General features: G+C 32.4%; 1 pseudogene; it reads right to left on the minus strand.

Moving 5' to 3' along the window:
- Positions 1–7043, minus strand: part of LOC106459763 — a 37548-nt pseudogene that overhangs the window by 3772 nt on the left and 26733 nt on the right.

Consider the following 7043-nt stretch of genomic DNA (forward strand, 5'->3'; position numbering starts at 1 on the left):
AGGTGTAAGTCAGTAGTTTATAAACTAAGAAGTTTTCTTAAATAGCATATTAGTATATCTTGAAGTTTTGTTCACAAATGTTTCAATAAGTGTGTCCGAGATTTTACTTACATATACTAAAGATAGTATATTAGTCTATGATGAGAAGTGAGTTTCATATAAAAAAATCACAGAGCTCTGATTTATAACCGATAATTTTTATACATTTGATAAAGTGTAAATTAAAGATAATTCATGTTACAGTAACAGTTTCAAAATCCACATGAGGTAATATAACTGTTATAATTATTAATTAACTAACGAATTAGCAATTACTCTCATTTTTAAGATTAACTAATTAATTAGTGTTAAGCATCCTTTTTAGGACGATTTATTCAATTAACTAGAGATTAATTATCGAGATGATGAGACATGTATTGTATGAGTCATGACTGTCTAGAAACACGTTCTCTACTTAATCATCTATTATGACCGCCTGTCTGGCATTTAACTATAATTTCAGCCCTCCATAAATTAGTTGTGCCCTCTGGTGACACTTTGTTGAACTACGACGTCTTCATCTTTGATGGTTTTCCCCTCCCCCTTCTCCCTTGAGGCAGCCCAATCAGCGCGTGTGTCCAGAGTGAGAGGTTTACTACTGACGGGTTATACTTAAGAAAATATTCTAAGGTATTTAAAATATTTTCATACAAATATAAAAATCAAAATACGATATGTTTTAAAATTATAGTTAATGCGGGTTAAATAACTTATCTGAACACGAATGCTTCATTCTTTACACTTGAATCCGGTATTTCAAAACTGTTTAGCTATTTTATGATATTATAACAAAATCTGTCTAACTGTCTAGAAATGAACTGTGAAAATCTTCTTCTTCTTTACATTTAAAACGTTTGTTTATTTTTACCCACATGTCCCGAAGTTAAAAAGATAAACACTCCACATGATTCATTTTCAAATAGTTGTTATTATTGCTTTTTTAGCGCAAAACTACACAATAAACCATCTGCGCTCTGTCCATCAGAACATAAGGATTTTTGCATTTTCAATCCGGAAACTTACTTGCAAAGATAGGACATTAATAAAATATATAATGTAAATAAATTATTGCTCTCGTACTACAACTGTGAAAAAAAAAAAGACATAAATAAAGATATCCAACAATGTAACTTAATACAGAAATGTTTAGGGTGACACAGAACCCTACTATACTAAAAATTCATCTAAAAAAAATTAAGACAAATGCCAGGCGCGATTGAACTCCGTGACTGTGCTTACGGGTCTTAGTTTATATGTGTCTTTCATCTTCAGATTAATTTCCGGTATCACAAGATGGTGCGTTATTCTTAATTTTTCTATAACTAAATACTTAATTCGTCACTTCCCACAATAATTAACATGGCGATAAAATAATTATGGGTTATAAATATAAATTAAAATAACTCACGTTTACTTCAAAAATAATATCACTGCGAACAAATAAAAGCTGTAACATCGAAGTGTAGTTCATTTATTTGGTTAAAGCATCTGTTCGAAGGATCGAATTTGACCAGGTCTTAAATTTTACTCCTTTAAGTTAATAACTTTCTACAAAAAAAAACTTTCAACATACTTACCTCTCTCAAGGAGGGCGTTGTATTTCTTCACGTCAAACAGAGTCTCAAATTTTTCCTATCAAAATAATATTGTATATCACTAACTAAATCTCTGTTCTTAAAATTTATTATTCTCAAACTACGAACCACGTTTTCTGTTGTACTATGTTTGAGGCGTGACGTAATTTATATTTAAGTTGTGAATAATTAATATCTTGTAGTTTCGTGTTGATTTAGCATAACAGAGTAATACTAATATAGAAGTAATAGTTGTCAAAAACTGTCATAATGACATTTAGGTATTTAAAACAGTACTGATAGAATAATATAGAAGTAACAGTTGTCAAAAACTGTCATAATGACATTTAGGTATTTAAAACAGTACTGATAGAATAATATAGAAGTAACAGTTGTCAAAAACTGTCATAATGACATTCGGGTTGTTAAAAATAGAACTAATATGGCAAGTAATAGCGAATTTAAATATATTTATAGTGAGCAGGTTTTATTAAATAACAGATTTCAGCCTTTAAGTTGAGCTAATGATGGACTTGAGAAGGTAAGAGTAACAAAAAAGACAGATAGAAATGGGAATGATAAACATAAGGATGTTATTATTATATGGGATTATTTGTACAGCACATTGGTAAGAAAGTCTGTGGGGTAAATAGAGAGGAATGAATTAGATTGTGTTATCAAGGGTCAGGGATAAAGGATATAACCGACAGAGCAAGTGGTACAGTAAAGGTGATGCAGCCTTTATAGTGTACATAGAGGCTAATGATGTAGGAAACGGTAAGTCAGAGGAGCTAATTGTTAAGTACAAGGCATTCAAAGAAAAAAAAACATAGTAACTAATTCTGTCAGAGATACTCCCAAGAAATAACTGTGTAGATGAAATTATAAGTAGGTCACTGGAGCTAAATGGCTGACTTAGGTTAATATATAGGGAAAAGCAGGTTGGCTGTTTGGATTTCTGGGATCAGTTCAGTAGGAAAAGGAAGCTTTTATGAAACGTATGATTTGCATTTAAATAGGGCAAGAAATGGGTCGTTTGCAAGGGCTATTAACTCAACTCTAGGGGCAACTTTAAACTAGGATTAGACAGTGGAGTGGGATGGTTTTCTTCAAAAATTGGTTAGGGAACCTACTAGAAGCAATTCTTTTTTAGATTTATTGTTGATTTCCATTAAAGAAGTGGTTTATAGGATAGAAATTGAGAAACATTTGGGTGCAAGTGATCATTGCTTAATTAGATTTGATGTTTTGCTGTATATTGAGATAAGGAATGACGAGATTTTAGTTCAATATTTAAACAAACTTCGAAGAGATGAGATAAGAATTATATGCTGTTAACTAGGCAATTGAATTAGTTGGAGATATTGATCAAATGAAGAATTTTTTTACATAAATTCTTAAATATTTAAGATAGGCATGTTCCTTACAGACATAAAGAAGGTGGTTGCAAGGGTAAAAAAAATTCTAGGATAGGGCATGGCCCTTGAAGGAGGATACAGAAATACCAATGTCTGATGAACCAGATGATCGCATGGATTTTGAGTTTGTTAAGACCAAAATGGGAAGTTTAAAAGAATGATAAAGCTCCTAGGCCAGGTAATATTTACTTAAAGGTTTTGAAAGAGATTAGGGATTGGATATATGAGTCATCACTTGCTACTATTTTTCTAAGTCCTTGAATAGTGGGCAGAAGATTAGAAGTTGGCTAATGTTACTATTTTTTCTAGGGATTGATATAAATTGTCCGAGTAATTATAGACCTATTAGTCTTTCATCAGTAGTGGGAAAAGTTTTTGAAAATCTGGTAAATGATGATTTGCAAAGTAATTTTTAACAAAGTTAACATTTTTGTTGTTGAATAGTCAGCCTGGTTTCACTAGGGGATTATTTTCCCTTACTACTCTTTAGACATATATTGTGGATGTTACTGGTCATGTAGAAAAGGGAACGAGGGTGAATTTGGTGCATCTGGATTTTTAGAAAGCATTTGACAAGATGTCACATAATATGCATTTTAAAAAATTATTTCTGTAGGAATGGGGGATAAGTTGGCTCAATGGATAAAAAACTGGCTCGATGGAAAAAAAAGGCAGGGAGTTGTTATAAACGGAATTCTGTCATATTGGATTAATGTCATGAGTGTGGTACCTCAGGGTACAGCGTTAGGGCCTTTAGTGTTTTGGATTTACATCAATGACATAGATGAAGAAATGATAAACAGATTATTTAAACTTGTGAATGACATGAAAGTTTCGGGTGTTGGGGGTTGTGAGGAGGATACTCCTACTTTATGAAATAATTTGTGTTATTTGGTGAGTTGGACAAATATATAGCAGATGGCCTTTAATAAAAATAAAGTTCAAGGTTGTGCATGTGGGCTATCATGATTTAAATTACGAGTATGATTTTTTATATGAATAGCCTTAACAATGTTATAGAAGAATGAGATCTTTGTGTTCTGGTTCATTAGACTCTAATGTCATCCAAGCAATGTGCTTTTGCTAGTGGAATGGCAAATAGGATTTTAGGTTGTATCTACAGAAATAATGAATACAAGTCTAAAGAGGTTATAATGCCACTGTACAGGTCATCGGTTAAGCCACATTTGAACTACTGTGTTCAGTCTTGGACTCCTTACTTTAGAAAAGACACTGAATTGTTGGAAAGAGCTCAGAGGATGATACCTGGGATGGAAAGGTTGTCATACGAAAATAGATTAAGATCTCTGAACTTGTTTTCTGTGGACAAACATAATTAGATAGGATTTAATTGAGGTGTTTAAAACTGTTAATGTAATTGATAGTGTTTATGCATCATCTTTTTCCTATTTAATGGTAAGAATGGTAAGGGTAAGAGATACAAATAGAGATTTGGCAGAGAAGAAGTAATCTTGCCCCCCCCCCCACCAAATGGCACAGCGATATGTCTGCGGACTTACATAGCTAGAAACTGGGTTTCAATACCCGTGGTGGGCAGAGCACATATAGCCCATTGTGTAGCATTGTGCTTAACTACAAACACACACACAAACATCTGGAAGTTATCTCCATCTAAGACAGCATTATTCTTGAAGCAGGGTGGTTGGCCTCTGTCACAGGTTGCATTCAGATGTCGTGAATGCAGCTAATTTAAGGGAGTTTAAGAAAAAGCTTGAAAAATATTTGAAAAAGTTATGAAATATTTACATGTTAAAACTGAATTATTTAGTTGGTTTTATACATAATTGACAAATTAATTTTCGGCCATTTATCTTTTAAGTAAATCCCCATAATTGTTATTTAAAAAAAAAAACTTGATTTCTCTCGAAGATCAAATCCAGTCAACATCTTTATTCAACCTTTAAGGGAAAGTAGTTGTTCAGACCCTCAAGAAATTAACCATGATTTATGTATTATACCTTCTTTTTTCTCCAGTTCTCAAGATGAGCTTCTGAATGGTCTGGATTTACCTGTATGATAAACAAATAAAATCTCATTCTCTGATACTTTTGAAACTTGCATGGGAAAGATTGTGTACTAATTTTCACACAATCTCACTGTCCGTTTTCGTTAGGGCATACAACTTTAATTAATGCTTTTATATAACATATTTCTAGAGTTCGAATGTTCTATGTTAACGTAGGAAACAGACCATTATGTAGATCGAAAGTTAAACTAGTATATGGAAAAGTATGAAGTACACTATACAAAAATTATAAATGTAAAGAATTAAACGTTCATTTTTAAATATTCAGAATGAAAACAGGGCTATATATAGCATGATACTGTCGTAATGCCTATTTTTCATTTGTACTTGTTGTACTGCTTTTAGTTTATCTAATTCGTATGATAAACTAGATTTAGAGCTTGAACATTTTACGTATAAAGCGACATCATACAATGTTTTATGACTACGTAAATTGTAAGTTAACTTAGTGCATGTGTAAACCTTGAAGTATACTATACGCTGATTTAAATTGTAAAACGTAAAATACTAATTTTCAGAATTTAAACGCTTTTGTTAGTTATTGATATTGAAGTAAAACTATATAGCTGACCCTAATGATTATTCAGAAGTTAATATCGTGTTAAGAACAGTAGAAAATGAAATATAATTTCTTTTCTGCAAAATGACTGTATTTCACATCCTGATTAGACTCTCTGGTGGTTCTCTCGAAATCCAAAAAATAAATATCTGCCCATGCTCCATAGATAATCTCATCGCCCCTAGCAGTACAGTTTGGAACTATTTGCCCTTTGGCGTCACTCTGCGGGATATGGTATCATAGGTCACGTGATTATGGAACTCTTGGAGTTAAAGGTTAATTCAACCTTAACGTCTGTAGAGCCACTTGGTGCCCATGAAGTCACATGTCACGTGACCTTCATTAAAGTTAACTACTTTTATTATTTAAATTAGAGCTCTAAATTCACTGTGCCCATTTACCTCATTGATCAAATTCCTGTTGGACTTTTCACGTTTTCAACTGATTTGTTTCAACTCTAAATTTTCTTGTTAAAAATTAACTCTTCAGAAACATTACTTCTAGAAGTCTGTTTGGTTTATAAAGATTCATAACAACTACTGCAGAATTATTCAATGTTTTCAACTTTACGAAAAAGGTTTAACATACCTACCTCTAATCTATGTAATTAAAGGAACGATATGTCACTCAGTCCGTGCGTGTATGCTTGCTAGCTCACATAGAAACTCAATATTCCTATTGGCTAATTGTATAGTGGTACTTTTAAGTTTATACCAGTGCAAAAGTGAATGATATTTAATGTGCAAAATTAGACGTTCATAACATTAACTTCAAAGACAATTACTTCAGTAACATAAATAAACACGCAAGGAAACACATTAACTTCATTTTTTACCTTTTCGTGGCTTATAGACAACACAATGCCATTATATCCCAATACAAATTTCAACAGGTGCCTAAAAATTGACATTTAAGTGGAAGGTTTAAATACGCTTGGTATGGGAAGCACGAGTTTACCCGCGATATAATCTACGACAATTAGCCTTAACTCTTCCAACACGGGGTCGGTCAATTTGACCGAGTCACGTGACCTTCTGTACTCGTTTAAAGTTGACATAACTTTAATACTTATAACTCTCTATATATTGGGTATATCTTCACGAAATTTGGCAATCTTTCAGTTAATATTACAAGTCTTTCACATACAAAAAGTCACATTTCTTAGTGAAGTACTTTTAATAAAGTTTTGTCCATGAATATATTGAGTATTTTCGATGACGAGGAACCCACTTTGAGACTAATAATCAGGTACCTGATGATGACAAAACAGTGTCGAAAAGTTGTACATTTGCTGTTATGTTAAACTTATATTAAAGTTTTTCTTCATTACCCATTCAAGCCGTCTCCAACCAATACTGAGTATTTGGTTTGAATAGTCCGTGTGCAAAGTAATTTTCATGTTAAAA

This window comes from Limulus polyphemus, unplaced genomic scaffold (assembly GCF_000517525.1).
Source record: "Limulus polyphemus unplaced genomic scaffold, Limulus_polyphemus-2.1.2 Scaffold658, whole genome shotgun sequence".
NCBI lineage: Eukaryota > Metazoa > Arthropoda > Merostomata > Xiphosura > Limulidae > Limulus > Limulus polyphemus.